This window comes from Myotis myotis, unplaced genomic scaffold (assembly GCF_014108235.1).
Source record: "Myotis myotis isolate mMyoMyo1 unplaced genomic scaffold, mMyoMyo1.p scaffold_m19_p_5, whole genome shotgun sequence".
In the NCBI taxonomy this organism is placed as follows: domain Eukaryota; kingdom Metazoa; phylum Chordata; class Mammalia; order Chiroptera; family Vespertilionidae; genus Myotis; species Myotis myotis.
In genome coordinates, this window is record NW_023416357.1 from 95,582,843 (window position 1) to 95,604,913 (window position 22,071).

Genomic DNA, 22,071 nt, shown 5'->3' on the forward strand with positions numbered 1-22,071 from the left:
AAATACAAAGAAGTTTCAAATCAGAGGAGAGAGCATGTGCCTTTTAATTCTCACAGTGAAACCTCAGGCCCTAGCCTGGAAGAATGGGCAGCAGGCTCCCAACGATTCGGTTCCAGCGAGCTGTGAAGACATGATGGATGACTAAGCTGCCCAGCCTTAGGCCATAATTGATGACAGCGCAGTATTGACCCAAACTATCCAGCACGAGAAATCCACTACCTGAGGCTGTCAGCCAGGACCCATCAGCAATCCAGCAGGGCTGGGCACACCCTGCAAGCCCCATCCTGGGGAGCTGACATATCTGACTGCCTGACAAACACTCTCAGAATCCAAATGATTGAGGGCAGTCAGAGGAGGTGTTCTGGCAGATCTGGAGATAATGTTCTGATTTGATGCCAGGGCATCTTCCAGCAATAAATTACACATTTGATTGAGATTGGCCCATCTCTGTCTCACACAGGTCCCAGTCCCTCACAGCTTCTGCAGACAGATGAACTCACAGTCTGATTTGATCTACTCAGAAGGTGGGCATGGCTGTGATGAGAAACAGAGATGTCTTGACTGGTGAAGCCCGAACAGAGAAGGCACAGAGTCGAACATCAATTTCAGGTTGGACTACAGGGCGAGGCAAGTCCCAAATCTCTGGGTTTCAATCCAGGGTCTGGCATTTACTGGCTGTTCCAACTTTGTCAAGTGTCTTCACCTTTCTGTGCCTCAGTTTTCTCACCTGTAAATGGTAATGGCTGCTGACATTTACTGTATATAAGACGCAGCTAGCATATGCAGGGTTCTTGCTAAAGTAAAGCTATTTGTATAACCGTAAGCAAGTCAGATGGCCTTTTTGTATCTCAGTTTTATCATAATAAGTATAATGACACTATGGTAATAATAACTAGCCATGAATACCATGCATTGAATTCTTAGTATGATATGGTGGGCACATGCCAAAGAGTGTGGGTCCTTTACATAAAATTAACTGACTATAGGTGTTAATAACATTTACAACATACCTTCACAGCAACACCTAGATTAGTAACTAATCTGTGTTTGATTACGTGACTGGATACCACAGCCTAGCCCGGTGGACATATACACTAACCATCACAGTGTCCTTTCATCCTCATATGCCTTTTGAAAACTATTCCCTCCATCTAGAGCTCCCTCTCGACTATCTCAGTTTCACAAGCCTGAGGGGCACCATCTAAATGGCCCCTCCTTCATGAAGCTTTCCCGTATTTCCTCAAGCAGGGTGAGACCCTCCTTGGTGCTCCCATAATACCCTGGGCTCCATTCTGTTACAGCATTTATCACACTGCACAGCGAATACTCACTCCAAGCCCCTCCCCCCCCAACTAGACTAAGAAGCAGAGGCTAGATATTTCTTCAAGGCAGTGTCCCCAGCATCTAGCACATGGAAGGGGCTCCATCAATATTTGTTAAATGAGTCCATTTGTGATAGGTAAGAAGGAGACTGTGAAGGAAACAAACCTTACGCTCAGTGGAGGCGTGGGAAAACCCACCATTGTATGAATTTTATCCCACTCAATCCCTAATGTCTTTCCCTCCCTACAGCTTAGAGCCAAGTTGAGGCAGGACTGCCACAGGGTGAGCCCTTCATTAACAAGTGTGTGTAGGGTTGGGGGAGAAGGTAGGCAGGTCTGCAGAAAGTCACCAGTGGCTGCTTTCTGTGAGAGGTTGTGCAATTGGTATTCCACAGTATGTGACTTTTTTTCAGCTTCTTGCTGAAAAACACCAAGTGGTTGTAAATCATTCCACTGCAGCTGTCCGAGCAATAAGTGCCTGGGAATTGGGAAGGGATGTGGGGACATGCTCCTGCCCCCAGGAGCCACACAGGGCTATTTCCGAGGCTCCGTAACTTATGCTGAAACTCAGGGTGTTGGTCCCTTCGCTCCCCGATCAATAGAAGTCAGGACGGCTTTGTTCTCATGGTGGGATCCTCAGGGAGAAGATGCTGGGAGACCTGATCTCCTGGGAGAGCAGGTCCTTCAGCACTCTGAAGGTGCAGCCATTTTAGTAAGGAATTCACTTCCAAGCTCAGTTAACCTTGGGTAAATTATTTAAACTTGCTAATCTTCATTCTACCTACCTGTAAAATGAAGACAAAAATAGCAGCTACTGTGGGGGTTGTTGAATGCTATTTAAAGCATTTATAACAGTAACTGGAACATGGCAACCACTACATAAATGTTTACAATCATCACCATCATTATCACCATCATCATCATCACTACCACCACACCACCACCACCACCACCAATATCACCATCCTCCTCCTCATCATCATCATCTTTACTGTTGTCATCATTACTGTCTTATCAAATATTTACTTAGATCCTGCAACCTACCAGGTTCTGTACTAGGTTTGGAGAATTCCTAAAGATTGAAAGGTATAATCCTCTAACAGGAAGTTGGCATGCAGACATCCACAGGTGCTGCAACAAAGGCTTGTTCCAGGGGAACAGAGCAGAAATGAATAAAGACTTCCAAGAGGACCAATGTTCAGCTGGCTCTTTAAGAAGGTTGAAGAGAGGAAATTGATAAGGTAGACCATGGGGAGCTGTTTTAGTGTGCAAGATAACATTTCAGTCAGGAAAGACATGGAGACCCAGACCTGCCGGGTGCATTCAGGGAGTTACATTACCTGGCACAAAGCCTGGTCATGGATCAGAAGGTCCCTGTGGTCATCAGCAGAACTGATGACTCCTCCCAACATTCCTAAGTTGCATTCATGGCCACAGCAGATTCCTGGACCTCAACAAACTCAAACATGTGTTCTAAGTAGGTGAAACTTTCTGCCATAAACTGTCTCCACAGCTACACTCCGTAATCTCCATATGAATGTAGATAGTTAGATGGATAAATTCCAGCTAATTTGGTCCTGGATTCCTTCTACAGCCCCTGAGAGCTCAGAAGATGGGAAAGTTGCCACTTCAGTGTCCTCTGTGCTTTAAATCTCCTCATACATGCAATTGTAAGTGTCCAAGCTGATGCGGGCAATGAATGGCAGAGCTAGGATTTTAATTTCATTCTGTAAAACAAATATTTTGATTACTCTAGCATTCCACAGCCCAATATGATAGCCACTGGACATGTGGCTATTCGCATAAAATTTAAATTAATTCAAATGAAATAAAAAGTACAATTTAGTTTCAAGTTGCACAAGCAGACAGTAGCCATCCTATTGGATAATGCAGATACTGAACTTTCCATCAGTGAGAAAGTTCTGTGGAACAGCGCCGCTGTAGAGAGAACACACACTGACTCTGTAGCTGCCTTGTGCTGTTGGAAGAGCATGCCTCATTTAGCTGTAGCTTTGCAACATCATACTTAAGACACGCCAGAGACCCACAAGCCTCCCCTCATGAGGTGATCACCCAGGAATACCCATTTGGGAGGCAATTAGGCAATATGAATCATGAAAGATGCAATTAATCAAAGGCATAGAAAAAAGCCACAGAATGTGGTAGCTGCTCCAGCTATGGAAACTGCACTGAGAAAGAGCAGACTGGCCCAAATGAGCATCAGCTCACCCACACTCTGTCCTCCCCTGGCCTCAGGACCAGAGTGATGTTTCTTTATGTTGCTTGAAGGCTTCCCTCCATGTCTCTGAGTTGGCCCTCTACAGCTCATCATGGGCATCAATTCACTTCGTTTCCCCATCGGTCTGTGCCTACTATGTGCTAGGCACACTATATGCACTGGGAAGAAGAGTTCATTTGGGATTTGGGCTTCATACTTTGGTCGTGAGAAGTGGGTTCAACTAATTCTGCATCTCGCTGAGGTTTGGTGCAAGCCCCTCTGTGGCTCTGGACCTCAGCTACCCACTGGAAAATGAGATCTAAAAAAAATGGTTGTGGCCCTAGCCGGTTTGGCTCAGTGGAAGAGCATCGGCCTGCGGACCAAAGGATCCCGGGTTTGATTCCTGTCAAGGGCACTTACCTTGGTTGCAAGCTCCTTCCCAGCCTGGGACCTGGTCAGGGCTTGTGCAGGAGGCAACCAATCAATGTTTCTCTCACACTGATGTTTCTCTCTGTCCTCCTCTCTCTCTTCCACTCTTCCTAAAAAAATCAATGGAAAAATATCCTCAGATGAGGATTAACAATAAAATAAAATAAAATAATAAAATAAAATAAAATAAAATAAAATAAAATAAAATAAAATAAAATAAAATAAAATAAAATAAATAAAAGTTTGTGATGATCAAATCAAATGATACGTCTGTAAGCTGGAAAGTACTGATCAGAAGGTCTTCGTTTTCATTGAACTTGAAAGGGCTTCCTATGGCACCAGTGAGTGTCAAATGACAGAATCAGAGAGAGAGGAAGCATCAGATCCATTTATGAGAACAGATGGACGAGGACTAAAATGGCTTGCGAGAGTGGGCACAGGCAGCCAGAGAGACAGAGAGGGACTAGAATCACACACTCCCACCGCTCTTCTTCCCACTTTAATTATCTGTTCATCCTCAGCCAGGCTGTGAGTCCCCTCTGCTTTTAGGACCCACAGGCTCTACGTGGACTTTCATTTATCTGCGGTCAATCACAACAGTTCTGGAGACCATTTATGAAGCACTCATTATGTGCCAGACAATTGACACATGTGCTGGCGTTGAATCCCTACGTACAGACCCTTATTGTACAGAGGAGGAAACACCATCGGAGAGGCTACGTTCACGTCCAAGGCCACACCACTGAAAACCAGCAGAGGAGGTGATCAAACCCATATTTTTCTGACTCTGAGGGTGTTTCACAGCTCACTGTCCCCTAGGGCAGTGATGGCGAACCTTTTGAGCTCAGCGTGTCAGCATTTTGTAAAACCCTAACTTAACTCTGGTGCCGTGTCACATATAGAAATTTTTTGATATTTGCAACCATAGTAAAACAAAGACATATTTTTGACATTTATTTTATATATTTAAATGCCATTTAACAAAGAAAAATCAACCAAAAATATGAGTTTGCGTGTCAGCTCTGACACGAGTGTCATAGGTTCGCCATCATTGCCCTAGGGCAACAGGATGTTGTAATTGTCAAGGGCTACAGAGATGGTGAGCAGAGAAAACGCCTCAGCTGCCTGCACCGGAGCAGGGCCCTGCTGCAGCTCTTTCCCAGCGCTGGTCACATGCCCTACAGGACTGATCACCCCGGGACCTGCTGTTTCGCCAAAGCCCTTGTCCCGTCACCTGCCTGACAGAGGAATGTCTTTGGGAGAGCAGAGCTGCCTGGGGAGAGAGGAGCTGAGTGGGTCCTCGGGGAGCTGCCTCCACTCTTAAGCCTTGGGTTTCCTCCTCGGTCGGGATCTGCATGTTTATCTTTTAAATTATATTTAACTGAATTTTTCAGTGAACACATTTCTGGAAGAATTTTCTAATCAAATGAAGAAGCAATATTCTCAAATTATTTTGGGCAAACTCTATATCCATTTCCTGCTTAAGGAAGAAATTAAAATCCCACAATGACCTTTTTAGAAAGATCACGACTGGTTTTCCTCCTCCTCCCGTCCTTCCTTCCTCTCCTCCTCCTTCTCCTCCTTGCACATTTACATCTCAGTTTAGAACAAAGGTAGTTAACCTAACTGGGGATTAGAGGATAAATTTCCCAGCTTTATTGGTGAGGTCCTCACCTTCTGCGCATGTTCATTTTTTTTGCTGGTTAATCAGCATGCCACTGGTTATTTCTATGCTGCGTCAGTTTCGATCTTCCAAACAAAGACTACTTGCTACTCTGTTACCATTAGTCCAGCACTGGTAATGCTATTTCTGTTCCAGCACCAGGTGGCTGCAGCCCAGCTTCACCCCCAGCCCCCCATGTCTAGTAGCTGTCCCATAATTACAGGTTAATTTTGTTTTGTGTGTCTTTCATAACAAGTAACACTACCTGACCTTATTTACAGGGTGGGGCAAAAGTAGGTTCACAGTTGAGAGAATGCAAAACACAGAGTTTATTCTTGTATTCTTATGTACTAATTATTGCATGATTTTCTATATGACCAACTGTAAACACGCTTTTGCCGCACCCTGTGTGTGCCTTTTATTGTTCTCTATCCTTAGAATTTAAGCCACAAAAGGTCAGAGACTTTGTTTCTTTATTCCGCTGCTCTGTCTCCAGCGCCAGGAAGAGGCACTCCATCAGCGTTTGTTGGAGAAATAAAGCAGGAAGAGCCACAGTTAGCCCTGATAGAAGGAGCTGCCTATCTTGAATTCCAAATTTAAGGTGAGAATAGAAACGGGAGGCGGTACTTGGCATCTGCAGGGAAAACAAATTAGGGGCTTGTGAATCCAAGCATGCAAAATAAAGCTGCCAAGTAAGAGTGCTATTATCAGTAAATATTTCATAGACAACTTGTGAAAATCACATCTAGCACTGCTTGCCAACCACTCTAGGTGCATTTTATATGCATTATCTTACTTAGTCCTTTGCAGCTGCTGTATGTGGTAGGTGATTCCTTCTAATGGCTGCTGTTCTGTGAAAGTGCATAGAGATAAGAAATTCAAGGTAGACAGAAGTTAGGGAATTGTCAGAATCACTGGGCTGACGAGTGGTGAGGCCAGATTTGGTCTCTACTGTCCACCCTGCTCTTCCACCTCCCTCTGTATGAACACTGCCCATGGGTGGCTGCAGTACTGTTAGCCAGTCAGCACCTTGATATTCAAGCAGAATTGAAATGACCTAAGCTAAAGGACAAAAAAAAAAAAAAAAAAAAAAAAAAAAGTACTCCCTCGCCCTCTATCTTTGTGTTCTAATAAGCATCTCTAGGTTTCTCAAGAACTAATCCCTTTATTTCCATAATTGATTCCGTTTTTTTCTCTTTGTTTTCCCAGCTAAGCACTTTCTCAAATATATTTTACCACCATAAGGGAGGAAAACTTTTCCCTTCTTCCCTTCTAGGTTCTTTGGCTGGTCTAATCATTAACTTGACTTAAGAGAGATTAACCGAAGGGGGAAAAAAACAAAACAAATGTAATGTCATACGTAAGGGCTCCCGACTAACAGGCAATTGAGGCTTCTATGCTGCTCTGAACTAAGGAGAAGGGGGTAGGAATCTGGGACTTCAAAGGGGAGAAAGCCAATTTGCAGGACGTGGGGAGAGCAAATGTTTGGTAAACAGATGTTTGCCCTGCCATGCAGATACAAAACTATCTCTGTAAAGCTCTCTCCTGGTACAAGCCCCCTATCTGAATTCGTTATGCAGTTAAGGAAGAGGTAACGGGCTCTTCTTGACTCTATAGGGCCTTGATTATCCTCAGCTCAAAACGATGCCCAGCCAAGAGATTAACCGAAGGGGGGAAAAAACAAAACAAATGTAATGTCATACGTAAGGGCTCCCGACTAACAGGCAATTGAGGCTTCTATGCTACTCTGAACTAAGGAGAAGGGGGTAGGAATCTGGGACTTCAATGGGGAGAAAGCCAATTTGCAGGACGTGGGGAGAGCAAATGTTTGGTAAACAGATGTTTGCCCTGCCATGCAGATACAAAACTATCTCTGTAAAGCTCTCTCCTGGTACAAGCCCCCTATCTGAATTCGTTATGCAGTTAAGGAGGAGGTAACAGGCTCTTCTTGACTCTATAGGGCCTTGATTATCCTCAGCTCAAAACGATGCCCAGCCAAAGTGGCACATTCTGGAGCAGCCTGACCTGAGCCCTATCACCTCCCAGGCTTTCCCTCTTCTCTACTGGGTTAAAGCTCTCAGGACAGAGGCCTAAGTTTCCCCTCTTTGTTATTTAAAGTCTCTGTATTGTAGGATTTTTGACAATGCCAAACCTGAGCTCCAGAAATACAGGGAGCTGGTCTAATCCATTCTCCAATCCATCCATCTCCAGCAGCTATACCAGTTCTCAGGGAAAGGACACCGTAACAAATGTCTAAATGAACAATAAGGGTGCTTCAGACACAGGTAAATAATAGGGCCTAAACGAGTATTGAGGTAAGTGAAGAAAACCTGTCTGCGGTGAAGTCAGGAGTTCTTGGAAAGGTGAAAACAAGCATTGATTTTGTGAAAGAAACTGGAGACAATATTGAAATGTTGGGTAATTCTGACTTCAAGCTGTTAACACTGCTGGTGGGAATGCAGACAGGTGCAGCCACTCTGGGAAACAGTATGGCCTTTCCTCAAAAAACTAAAAATGGAATTCCCCTTTGACCCAGTGATACAACTTCTAGGAATAAATCCCTAGAAACACCAATCAGAAAGGATATATGCACCCCTATGTTCATAGCAGCACAATTTACCAAATCTAAGATTTGGAAACAGCCTAAGTGCCCATCAGCAGATGAGTGGATTAAAAAACTGTGGTACATCTACACAATGGAATACTACACTGCTGTAAAAAGGAAGGAACATTTGCAACAGCATGGATGGACCTGGAGAGCATTATGCTAATCTAAATAAATAAGTTGGAGAAAAATAAGTATCACATAATCTCATTCATTTGTGGAATATAATGAACAACATAAACTGATGAACAAAAACTGATCCAGAGACAGAGAAGCATCGATCAGACCATCAAACCTCAGAGGGAAGGCAGGGGAGGGTGGGGGTCAGGGGGAGAGATCAACCAAAGGACTTGTATGCATGCACATAAGCATAACCAATGGACACAGACACCAGGGGGGTGAGGGTATGAGCAGGGTGGGAGAGGGGGAGGGGGGACAATGGAGGGATAAGGACACATATGTAATACCTTAATCAATAAAGAAAAAACCACAAAACATTCAAACCTGTAAATAATTTTTTGTGAGTTTATTTGAGCCAAACTGTCAACAATTGCTGGGAAGCAGAATCTCAGCATATTGAGATAGTGCTCCAAAAATGGCATTTTTTTTTTTTACCTTGTTTTATACTTTACAACAAAAGGAGGAGATGTAAGTGGGTTACAAGAAATCCATTGGTGATAGATTAGGGAGCAGGGCTGGAGGGGACTTCTGGGATTGGATTAAAAGTAAACTGATAGACACATATTTCTTTTACTTAGGTGGGTACAGGATAGTTAACAGTAGACAATTAACACTGATAACATAACAAAGAAGGAATTTGTGGTCTCCATCCAGGCGCCCAGGCACATTTGGTTGTGCCCTGAGGGGTCCGGAAAGACAAAAGTTACAAGTTACCCTGACATTTCACAGGTGTGTTATGCAAAAAGACAATAGGCTCATCAACAAAACAACAAGAAAGCGCACTGTATGGGAGAACATTTGCCAATGTTATCTCTGATAAGGGTTTAATCTCCAACATTTACAGGGAACTCATACAACTTAACCAAAAGAAGATAAACAATCTAATCAAAAAATGGGCAAAGGACCTAAATAGACACTTTTCAAAAGAGGACATTCAGAAAGTCAAGAGACACATGAAAACATACTCAAAGTCACTAATCATCCGAGAGATGCAAATGAAAACAGCAATGAGGTACCACCTCACACCTGTCAGACTGGCTATCGTCAACAAATCAACAAACAACAAGTGCTGGAGAGGATGTGGATAAAAAGGAGCCCTCCTTCACTGCTGGTGGGAATGCAGACTGGTGCAGCCATTGTGGAAATCAGTATGGCGTTTCCTCAAAAATTTAAAAATGGAACTGCCATTTGACCCAATAATACCACTTCTAGGAATATATCCCAAGAAAACAGAAACACCAATCAGAAAGGATATATGCACCCCTATATTCATAGCAGCACAATTTACCATAGCTAATATTTGGAAACAGCCTAAATCCCCATCAGCAGATGAGTGGATTAGAAAACTGTGGTACATCTACACAATGGAATACTACGCTGCTATAAAAAAGAAGGAATTCTTACCATTTGCAGCAGTATGGATGGAACTGGCGAGCATTAAGCCAGGAAGTGAAAGAAAAACACAACATGATCTCACTCATTTATGGATAATAAAGAATATTATAACCTGATGAACAAAAAGATAGATACAGAGGCAGGGAAGCATTGAACAGACTGTCAAATTACAGCAGGAAGTCTGGGGAGTGTTGGGGGGGGAGGGGGTTAAGGACTTGTATGCATGCATATAAGCATAACCAATGGACACAAGACAGACACTGGGAGGGTGGGGCGAGGGCATGTGCGGGGGGGGGGGGGGGGGCATAGGGGAGGCTGGGGGAAGGTCAATGGGGAAAAAAAGGAGACATATGTACTACTATTTATAAATACTTTAAACAATAAAATAAAATAACAATAAAATAACAATAAATAATGAATATTCAGTATTTAACACTGCTGATGAGCGGGGGGGGGGGCAGGGGGGTGTCATGTGCATTTATATTACCATACAGTACTGCAAGTATGTATTTCTTGTTGATGTGAGTTCAGAACAACGTAAATAAATATACAGGTACATTCCTTGTATTTATTGAAACTAAAAAAAAAAAGACAATAAGCTCAGTAAAGATGGAGTTTCAAAGTTGATCTTTGTCAGGGAAGATACTGGCCTAGGTCATGACTACCCACTATAAACTGCTTTTTAATGAAAGGTTTTTAATTTCAGACTATCCTTTGTGGTTACTTTAGATCTCTTGAGTTTGCAAGGCCGCTACACAGGCCTTCCTGAGTTAGGTGAGCATGTGGCCCTTTTTTGTCCACAAAGCTAAGTATAGTCTGCTCTCAAGAAGCTAAACGAATCTAAGATCAATCTCTTTCTTTACTGTGGATGTCAAGGAGGGTCCTGGCATTGGTGCCCATGTGGCCAGATGGATCCAACACAGATAGACATCTTCACTTAGGTCTTTTTAAATCCAATTTATTTCAACAAATTCTATCACAGCCATATTGAGCAAAATAAAGTAGTGAGCAGCTTGAGAGGTAGTTATGAAGCTTCCGACACCTGAGACCTTGGCCACTGAGAGTCAACTCAGTCAGCTCAATCCCCATTGGACATGACCTGTCTGTTCTGCTCCTCCCTGTCAGAGCCAGTGGCCCTAAGTGATAGGTCACCAGTTTTATTAGTTGCCAAGGGCTCCGGTAACAAATTACCACAAATTATATGGCTTAAAACAACAGAAATTGATTACGCTCCATGTTCTGCTAAAGGTTCTAGGGGAGAATCCTTCCTGGCCTCTTCGTAGCTTCTGGGCTTTCCTTAGCTTGTAGCTGCATCAACCCAATCTCTGCCTTTGTTGTCACCTGACTTTGCATCTTTCTTGCATTATAAGGACTCCTGTCGCTAGATTTAGACCCCATCCTTGATTACATCTTCAAAGACCCTAGTTTCTTTTTTTAAAAAAAATATTTTTAATCGATTTCAGAGAGGAAGGGAAAGGGAGAGAGATAGAAACTTCAATGATAAGAGAGAATAGTTGATCAGCTGTCTCCTGCATGCCCCAAACTGGGGATTGAATCTGCAGCCCAGCCATGTGCCCTGACAGGGAATCAAACCATGACTTCCTGGTTCATAGGTCAATACTCAATCACTGAGCCATGCTGGCTGGGCAAGACCCTAGTTTGAAATATAAGGTTGCATTCATAGGTTCTAGGGGTTAGGAATTCAACATGTCCCTCAAGGGAACACAGCTCAATGCACAACATCAGGCAAACTAGTTTTATCAGGCTTCTTTGTTCTTGGTGTGACTGCAAATGGGGGAATTGACTTAATCAAGCTCTTTAAACAAAAGAAACCAGAGGAATCATGGAGTGCAGGTGAGATGGCATTACTGCCTGGCAAAGGGTAGTTCTGATCTCACACACCTTGACTGGATTGCAGTGTGTCTCCTCGGGGCTTCCATGTCTAATTGAATCTTTTAACACTTCTTTGAGGCAGGTGACAACAGCTTTTCTTTTCGCCATCTGGCAGGCCCTGTAAAGAACATCACAGTTACCCACCCATCTCATGAAGAAGCAAGCAAGGAGGTTAATGGACACCTGGGACCGATTTAGAACTGCTAGTGATTGGGTTGCAATGACCTAGTTACTTTCAGGAGAACAAACTTTTGCCAGAATATGAGTCATGGACAATTACTTTCTTCTGTATGTAAAACAACAACTAAAATAGTGTGCAGTTCCTTTTTCTCTTTATTTTTTATGCCTTTTAAGTTCAAAGACACCTTCAGACTGACCACTCCTGCTGTTTTCTCCTAGCTCCTTTCTTGGAATATAGAGTTATAATAGCACATCTCAAGAAGGCTGTGAGCTCCACCAAGGGAGGGCACACTCCCTGAAATCATCTCTGATTCCATGGAACCAGGTACATCTTTGATACATCTTGCAATCACCTGGAGAGTTTTACAAATATTGATCCCTGGCTTTTACCTACAAAGTTTATTATTTATATGCCCTGGGATATAGCTGCAAATCAAAATTTTAAAAGTTCCCTCGGTGACCTTAATATGCAGGCAGCTAATGGTTGAGAACCACCACCCTGGCATCTAGTATTGAGATTCGGTAACAGCAACAGCAGCTAATATTTATTGATCCCTTATTATGTGACCTGGGCACTGTGCTCTGCAACTTATATGCATTGTTTCATTCATTATGTAACCATTCTAAAAGGAAGCAGCTGTTGTTATCTCTGTATTACATAGGAGGAAAATGAAGTCTAAAGAGGTTGAGTGGTTGACTCAAAGTCACCCCGCCAGTAGGTGACAGACCCTACCAGGGGTGGGCAAACTTTTTGACTCGAGAGCCACAATGGGTTCTTAAACTGGACCGGAGGGCCGGAACAAAAGCATGGATGGAGTGTTTGTGTGAACTAATATAAATTCAAAGTAAACATCATTACATAAAAGGGTACGGTCTCTTTTTTTGTTTTAGTTTTATTCATTTCAAACGGGCCGGATCCGGCCCACGGGCCGTAGTTTGCCCATGGCTGCAACCATCAATTTCCTTGACATCTGAATCTCTGCTCTCCACCACTGTCTTACTGCTTTCACTGTGCCCTCTGCCGCCCTCTGTTGGCACATAGGAGATGTTCCATAAGCAGTGTTTTACCCCAAGCTGTCTTGAGGTATAATTGACAAATACAAATTGTGTTTATTTAAAATGTACATTGAGATCATTTGATATACAGATTTTGTGAAATGACATACACAATCAAGCTAACTAGCACAGCCATCACCTCACGTAGTTACCCTTTTACTGTGGTGAGAACTACAATACATTTAATCAAGAATTCTCGCAATACTCCTGTAGGTTACATTGTATTATCCTGAATTGATAGCTTGGGAAACTGAGCTTCAGAGAAGTGAAGTGACTTGTCCAAGATCACAGTTAATGGATGAAGGTGCTGGACTTCACCTCAGGACTGCCTGCTCCTTCTGCTATGAATCCTACAGAATGAGCATAAGCTCTTTATGAACAGAGACCCTCTCTCACATTTCACTGTGTTTAGAGGCCTATAGTGCAGCTATTAAAATATGGGATATGGAGTTGGACCAGACTCTTAGTTTTTTCATCCACACAGTGGAAATGAGGATAATCACCTTTCGTGGGTTTTATTAGAAACAAATGAGATAATCTATGCCAAAATGCTTCCACAGTCCCAGACAATAAGGAGTATTCAATAAATGCTAGTTTCCTTTTCCCATTCCCTTCTTCACCCTTTTATCCCCCAAAAGAATTCCAATAGGACCTACAAAAAGGAACCGTTTTTCAGGTTTTTTGTGTGAAACTGTTTATGGAACATGATCTGAAGTATCCAAAATAATATTAAGAAGATCAGCATACTGACCAGTTAAGTACCTTAAAAATATACTTGTTTTGTTTTACCTAGGGGTTGGGGGTTGAAATCAGGATTTAATTCTGATCTTTGATTTCAGCCTCAGTGTCCAGCAGGTGCCTAATCATGGAAATCTCTCATGTCAATTCCTGCTTTCCAGATATCATTATGGTCCTATGAAGAGAAAAGTTGGCCATGTGTGCCTTGAAAAGTTGTAGGTATCTCTTTTCAGGGCTCTTGCAACCAAGGCTCATGGGAACCCATCTCAAACTAAGTACAACAGAGAATAGCATCATTCAACATATCAGAAAGTCCAGTGGTGACTTCAGGCAGAGCTGTTTCCAGGTGCTGAAATGATAGCGATAGGAATATTTCACTCTTCATCTCTTGATTCTGGTATCCTATCTGTGGGCTCCACTATCAGCTTCCCAAATGGTATCAAAGTTGTGTCCAACACCAGGTTTACGTTCTTCTAGCTTAGTTGGCCATGGGCAGCTCCAGATTTCACTATAATTAAGTTGGCTCATGATACTTTCAGCCCAGAGCACATCATAACATACCAGAGCACTGACCCGAGATCCTTAGCACCCCTTACCTGTATCTCAACTTCTGCCCTTCAACGGACTGTTCTTCCTCTTTCCTCCCCAGCCCCACAGGCTTCATGGCCACCAGTTCTGACCATGACTCTTTTACTTCCCTCCACCCTCATCTCTGAGCTTCGCTATTTCCTTATTGGTGAGAACAAAAGAAAAAGGTAGCAGTAAAATCAATCCCTCAGGGTTGATGCCAAGATTAAATGAGCCTCTATGTAAATGCCTGACAGATAGTAGAAGCTCTGATGATATTATGCCTCTTCTCTCTGCATCTTCTGTGAGTTCCCGGTGTACACAAAGAGGGGAACAACATCATGATTAAGAGCTCAGACTTCCGGGGCAATATTTGAGCTATGGCTCCTCCCCTTGCATCCCAAGGCTCTGAACAATTTGGCCCATCTCTCTAAGCTTGTGATTTCATGAGTAGGATGGGAATAATGAGTACCACACCTTAAGCTGTGTAACAGTTAGATGAGGAAGTATGTGTCCAGTAAATAGCTGAGTGGCAAGGCTCATAGTATACAGCCCTCAGGTATCAACATTTATTACCAAGCCCTTGGAATTCATAGAAAGGATGGAGGGAGAGTTTACTCTGTTCTGATATGTGAAATATGTCTGAAAGGCAAATAAATCATCATCATCTAGCAAGTGCTTTCAGTCCTATTGTGGCTGATGGAAATTGCTCAGGATGCTCCACATTCACTTGGGCTGGGATGAGGAAACCAGATGGAGGATCCTAAAATATATACATAAACAGAGTCCCTTGGTCATTTACCGCATTAAAATATTTCACAGTCGCCCAAGGCGTGTTTTCTTGTCCATGAAACTGCATAAGATGTTAGCGTCACACTTTATTTCCAACTGGCATGTAACAGATTCACTTCTGATGTCACGATTCCTACAAAGATGTGCAAGTGTTTTAAATTTTAATATTTAATATTTTAAAATAAAAGAAAATTTAATAGTTTAAATGTCAAGTATTTATTATTTTCAGCATATTGTGAAGAGTTCCATGTTGCAATCTCAAACACCTACGGTGCTAATGTGCAGAAAGTCCTAACAAAGAACATTTATCTATACTTTTCAAGAGGTTTTAACATTCTTGATTATATCTAATTTCCATGACAGTTTTGTGGACTCAGTGGAGAACTATATTCCGATGTTAGGGATGGGAAAACTGACTCACAGAGAGATTAAATAGCTTAGTTTAGTCACACACCTGGAAAATGTCGTAAACAGAATCAGAAACCCAGTGTTAACCTCCTTTCATCGTGAAACTCTGAGCCACTAATATGTGGTAAAATGGAAAATACGCTTTTCCTCTCCTTTCTCTTTTTGAGCTTATGCTGCTCTTAGGTGTTGGAGAAAAGCATAAGTAATGGTATCATGGAACCATGTTGGATAAATAGCAACTGCAAAGTAGACAATTTTGATTGATCCATTGCCTGCTATCACTTCCCCTCCCTTTTGTCATCTTATTCAGGGTCCATAGCTTATATTTCTTAGCATTCTCAACATGTTCATCACAAGAGAGTTTAGTTTAGTAAAGTATATCTTTAAATTCATTTTATAGAGGAACAGCCCCCTGTCCATCACCAACTCTACATCCTTCCCTCTCCCAGAACACATAATGACAAAGATACCAGCCATCTCACCATTCATTGTTTTTCATGATAGTTAAGTCTATATTTCTAAATATTGTGGTTATTCTGCTATTTATGGACCAATGGGTTTCATAAATTATCTATTGATTTCTTGCTATGATAGTTGAGGATTTTCTTCATTTAAAGTACTTCACCTTTCTCCTTCTCATAAATATAACACATTTATAAGTTCTTCTAGTGCAAATATTCCTTACGTATCTCCTTTCCTTGTTCTTTCAACTAGAGATAAAATCTAAAATTCACCCCTCAACTCTGCTCCCTCTTCTACTTCCAAATTTTTATCACCAGTGCTTTTACATTATTATCAAGACTGATAGTATTTATGTGGTGCTGAACAGTTTCCATATATCGTCAACTCTAAGCTAATAGGGATTGAAAAATGCATCCTTTTATTTGCCACAAAGAAAGCAAAAAGACATTGCCAATTCAATTTTAAAGTGCTATCAATTAAAAGATACATGACAATTTCAGAGATGTTAAAAAATATGATGTAACCCTCAGACATTCCTGATGGTATTATAAAATGTTGCAGCTGCTTTGAAAACAGCTTGGCAGTTCCTCAAAATGTTAAATATAGAGTCACCATATGACCCAGCAATTACACTGCTGAGTATCTACCAAAGAAAAATTAAAATGTATGTCCATACCAAAACTTGTACATGAATATTCATAGCAGTATTATTCATAATAATCTGAAAAGGAGAGATAAGCTAAACATATTTGAACTAACGATATTACCAACAAGATGTTCTGTATCTATTTAATGGAATCTTATTTAAGCACGAAAAGGAATGATGTGCTGATGCATGCTACCTTAGGGTCTGAGGACTGGGACTGTAATGAGCTCTCTGGGTTTTCTTTTTGTCTCATATTCCCAGATATGGAGATGAAGAAACTGGCTACCTAGAAATGCAAATAGGAAAAGACTAAAAAAGCCCCAACCAGAGGATCGTTATATTATAAATGGAGATGATAAAGCCACATAAAGGTTGGCAAAATGTCTATATTTTGCTGGAACTGGTAAAATGGTGAAACCAGTAAACCGTGATAAGTTTTGTATGCATAATGGAATAACGACAGCAGCACTGAAAAAGCTACACAAAAAGCACAATAAAAAACACTGTTTGCAATATGATTGATCTTAATTGCAAATGAGCTGCATTGAAGACTGTTAAAGGAGATCCCTGATATTTGAGGGAAAGATTCTTGTTACTTTTAATATTTAATTTGCTCTCTTTATAATTTCATTTACCTAACTTTATTAGATATTCCAGTATGTCATTTTTAATGGAACTGGTATATTGACAGTTCTCTCCTACCTCCTCATAAAGAATCACTTATCTGGCATATGGTCAGATCAAAGAGTAACAAAGCAGTTATCTGACTTTTGTTTTCTGTTTTATTAATAAAAATTTAAATGGTAGAAAAAAATATGCCGGGACGCGCATATAATTTCTCAATTATAATTGAGATTTCAACCTCTCTCTCCTATTGATAGAGCAGTTAGAAAATTAGCAAGGATATAGAAAGACACAACAACACTATCAACCAACAAGATCTATTCACATTTTTAGGACATTCCCTCTGACAACAGCAGGATACATATTCTTTCCAAGTGCCCATGGAACACATTCCAAAAAGACCATGTCCAGGGTCACTCAACAACCCTCAGATAACTGAAATCATGCAGAGTGTGTTCTCCAACCATAATGTGATCCACTTAGGTATCAATAACAGAAAGGTAACAAGAAAATCTCCCAAGAATTGGAAATGAAGCAACACATTGCTAAATAATCCATGGGTCAAAGAGAACGTGTCAAGGAAAATTTTAAAAATGCATTGAACGGGATGAAAGGACAGTACAACTTATGAAAATTTGTAGTCCACAGCAAAAGCAGTGCTGAAAAAGAAATTTATAGCACTAGATGCATGTATTAGGAAACAGTAAAAGTTTAAGATCCACAATCTAAGCTTCTACCTCAAGAAGCTAGACAAAAATAAACCCAAAGCAAGTAAAATGAAGGAAATAATAAACGTAACAGCAAAAAAAATCAATGAAATTAAAAACTGAGAAATAATAGAGACAATAATGAAACAAAGAACCAGTTCTTTACAAAGATAACTTGATACACCTCGAGTAAGGCTAACAAAGGAAAAAAGAGAGAAGGCACAAATTAGCAATATCAGGAATAAAACAAGGTTCTCCTTACAGACTCTGCAGACATCAAAATGATAAGGGAATGCTATAAACAACTCTATGCACATAAACTTGACAATAGATGAAATGGGCTTCTTTGAAAATCACGAACTATGGCAACTCACTCAATATGAAAGAGATAATGTGAATAGCTCTATAGCTATTAAGGAAATTGAATTTGTAATACAAACTCCTAAAAAAGAAACCTCGGGGCCCAGGTAGTTTCCCTGTAGAATTCTAATAAACATTTAAAGAGGAAACAACACCAAATCTACATAGTCTCTTCCAGAAAATAGAGAAGGCGGGGAAACTACCAATTTATTTTAAGCTAGTATTACCCTGATTCCCTGATCCCAAAACCAGACAAAAATAGTACAAGACAAGAAAAGTGTAGACCAATATTCCTCATGAATATAGACACAAAAGCCCTTAGCAAAATATTAGCCAACAGAATTTGGCAATATGTAAAGAGAATTATACACCTGACCAAGTGGGGTTTATCCCAAGGATGTAATATTTGAAAATCAATCAGTGTAACCTGCCATATTAACAGACTAAAGAATAAAATCACATGGTTATATCAGTTGCCAAAGAAAAGGCATTTGGCAAAATTTAATGCCCTTTTTTTTAAATTTAGAAACTTAGAAGAATAGGAATTAAAAGAAACTTTCATAATTTGACAGAATATTTCCCTCTAAGTTTGGGAACAAGGTAAGAATGTCTATTCTTGCTCCTTTTGTTCTAGCAAATGTAATAAGGCCAGAAAAGGAAATAAATCCTTCCTATTTTCAGATGACATAATTGTCTATGTGGAAAACATCAAGTGATTTACTAAAAGAAAAACAAACCTCCTAGCACTAATAAATGAATGAGTTCAGCAAGGGTTATAAGGAGCAAGATTATTCTAAACGTTTTATGGAAAAACAAACTAGAATCGCTAAAACAAATTTGAAAAAGAGGGAAAAAGTGGGAGGAATCAGTCTCCTTGATTTCAAGACTTATTACGTAACTACAGTAATTAAGAATTGGTGGTGTTGATGGAGGGGTAGATCAGTGGAATCAAACTGAGATTGCAGAAACAGACTCACACAGATACAACTACCTTGATTTTGATGAAAATGCAAAAGTAATTTGATAAAAGAAAGATAATTTTTCAACAAAAGATGCTGCTGAAATTGCACATCAGAGGGGCAAAAAAAGAAACAAAAAACCCCACAAAAAACCCTCAACCTAAGTCTCATACTTTTTACAAAAAACAAAACAAAACAAACAAACAACAACAAAAACAAAAAACCCTCAAAATGAAACTACAAACTTAAATGTAAAAACCATAAACACAGGAGACCATCTTTGGGATCTCAGGTTAGGCAGAGTTCTTAGGTTTGATACCAAAAACACAATCCATAAAGAAAAGGTTGATACACTGGACTTCAACAAATTAAGAGTTCTTGTTCTGTGAAAGACCATGATAAGGCGAGGTATTACTGGGAAGAAAATATTTGCAAACCACATATGTAACAAAGGACTGGTATCTAGAATATGTAAAGAATTTCCAAGCTAACCCAGCTGGTGTGGCTCTGTGGTTGAGCATTGACCCATGAAGCAAGAGTTTACTGGTTGATTCCCAGTCAGGGCACATGCCTGGGTTTCAGGTTCAATCCCCAGTAGGGAGCATGCAGGAGGCAGCCAGTCCATGTTCGTCTCTTACCCATGTTTCTATCTCTCTATCCATCTCATCTCCCTTCCTCTTTCTTTCTAAAATCAATAAAAACGTATTTTAAAGAACTTCCAAGCTCAATAGTAAAAATAACAATAATAACCCAATTAGAAAAAAATGGGCAAAAAAATATGAAGAAATGTTTTACTGAAGAAGATATACAAGTAGAAATAAGCACATGAAAATATGTTCAACAGCATTAGCTTTTAGGGAAATGCAAATTGAAACAAGTGAGATATTATCACGCATCTATCTGAATGGCTAAAATAAAAATAGTCACAACACCAAATGCTGGTGATGATGTGGAGAAACTGGATCACTCAGACATTTCTGGCAAGAATGCAAAATGGTGCAGACACTTTGGAAAACTGTTTTCCAGTTTCTTTAAAAATTAAACATGCAACTACCATATAACCCAACAATTGCAACGGGCATTTACCCCAGAGAAATGAAGACTTATGTTATCACAAAATTTGTACACAGGTGTCTACAGAAGCTTTAGTCACAATGGCCAAAAGCCCATATGCCTGTCAGTGGGTGGCTAGTTAAACAAACCGGCGCATCTATACCATGAAATACTGCCTAACAATAAAAAGGAGCAAATGATATATACAAACAACCAGGATGAATCTCTAGAGAACTATTATGAGTGAAAAAAGCAGTATAAAAAGTTATATATTGTATTATTCCATTTATAAGACATTCTCGAAATGATAACATTATAGAAATAGAGATTACAGCAGATGAGGGTTATGAAGGGAAGTTGTGTGAATATAAAAAAGGCAAAATGAAGGACCTTTGTGGTGACAGTATTGTTGGATGCATGAATATCAATATTCTGGTTGTGACATTGTACAAAGTTTTGCAAGATGTTACATTTGGGGGAACTGGATAAAGGGTACAATGGATCTCTTTATATTAATTCTTACAACTTCATGTGTATTTATGTAATCTTAAAATAAAAAAGTTTAGTTTTTAAAAAAATGAGAGTGGTGCTGAAATCATTTAACTCAGGACGCACCATGCTACTACCATGGTTGGTCTCAGCAAGTCATCGCTGCCATTACTCAATGGCCCATAGATTATATTTTAAAATATTTCAGATATTTCAGAGGGGCTGAGGAATCAAATCCAATCAAAACCACTCGCCTTTTAAGAACTGAAGAGAAGTGAGTTCAGGTAGCTCATCTAAATCCTCAGAGCGTCACTCGCCGATAGTAGGATGGCGCAGGGACCAGCTACTCACAGGACTGCTTCCCGTGTCAGGGGACTATTTCTGTACCTGAAGGGGGGCACAGAATGCAACATTAGGAAGCAGATCCCAGGCAAAGGCCTGGCTGACATTTGGTGATGGATATTTAACAGCGAGTGTGTTATAAGTTGCCAGAAATTAGGAACTGCAAAGGACACGGGTTTGGGACTCCAGGTGTCTGAGCAACAGACCAAAGAGTCTAGGTCTCTAGGAAATTGTGCAGCCATTCATCCAGATAGATAACCGATGAGAAGCCCATGGACAGGGACACGGAATGGTGCCACTGTCTCTTAAACTGTTCCATCTGTGGCTTCGGTAGCTACGACAAGGTCCAATTGCAGAAGGCAGAGTCTTGGAAGCAGAAGGCAGCAGGCTGAGATGCTGATGGGCTTTGTGGGATTAGCTACGTTGGAGAGAGCAGAACAGCCAAACAGTGGGACTGAAGCCATGCTGAACAATGAGGCAGCCCTTTTTTGTTTTTAAGTGGGGGTAAAAGCTCTCCCTGGGCCAGACACATGACCACAGCTGAAAGTATTGGCCCATAGTGAGATGTGCTTGATTTGTGTGGAGCTGGCTTCAGATTCGTGGGGCTTAAGCTAGCAGCATGGAAGAGAGCTCCAAGAACCGATAATGTGAGTCGCTCTTATGTGCAAAGCTTTGGGGGAAGGTGTTGAAGGTCAGAATTAACGGAGTGCTCCTCCTGATAGGTCTAAGAGCAATCAGACATTCTGGCCCCCGATTCCCCACCCACACCGTCTGCCTGATGCTTGCTATTGGCCTGTCCTGATGACTTTGCTTCTCTGCTGCATGAGTTTAGAGCTGGACTTGGTGATCTTCCCAAGAGCAGGCAGGAAGCCTGACCACATGAAGATCAGGTAGGTGAGCTTCGCCCCCCTCCTGACTGACAGGTTACAAACCATAGTGATTAACTGTCGAGGCCGAGGCTTGTCTTCCTGAGAAAATGTTTT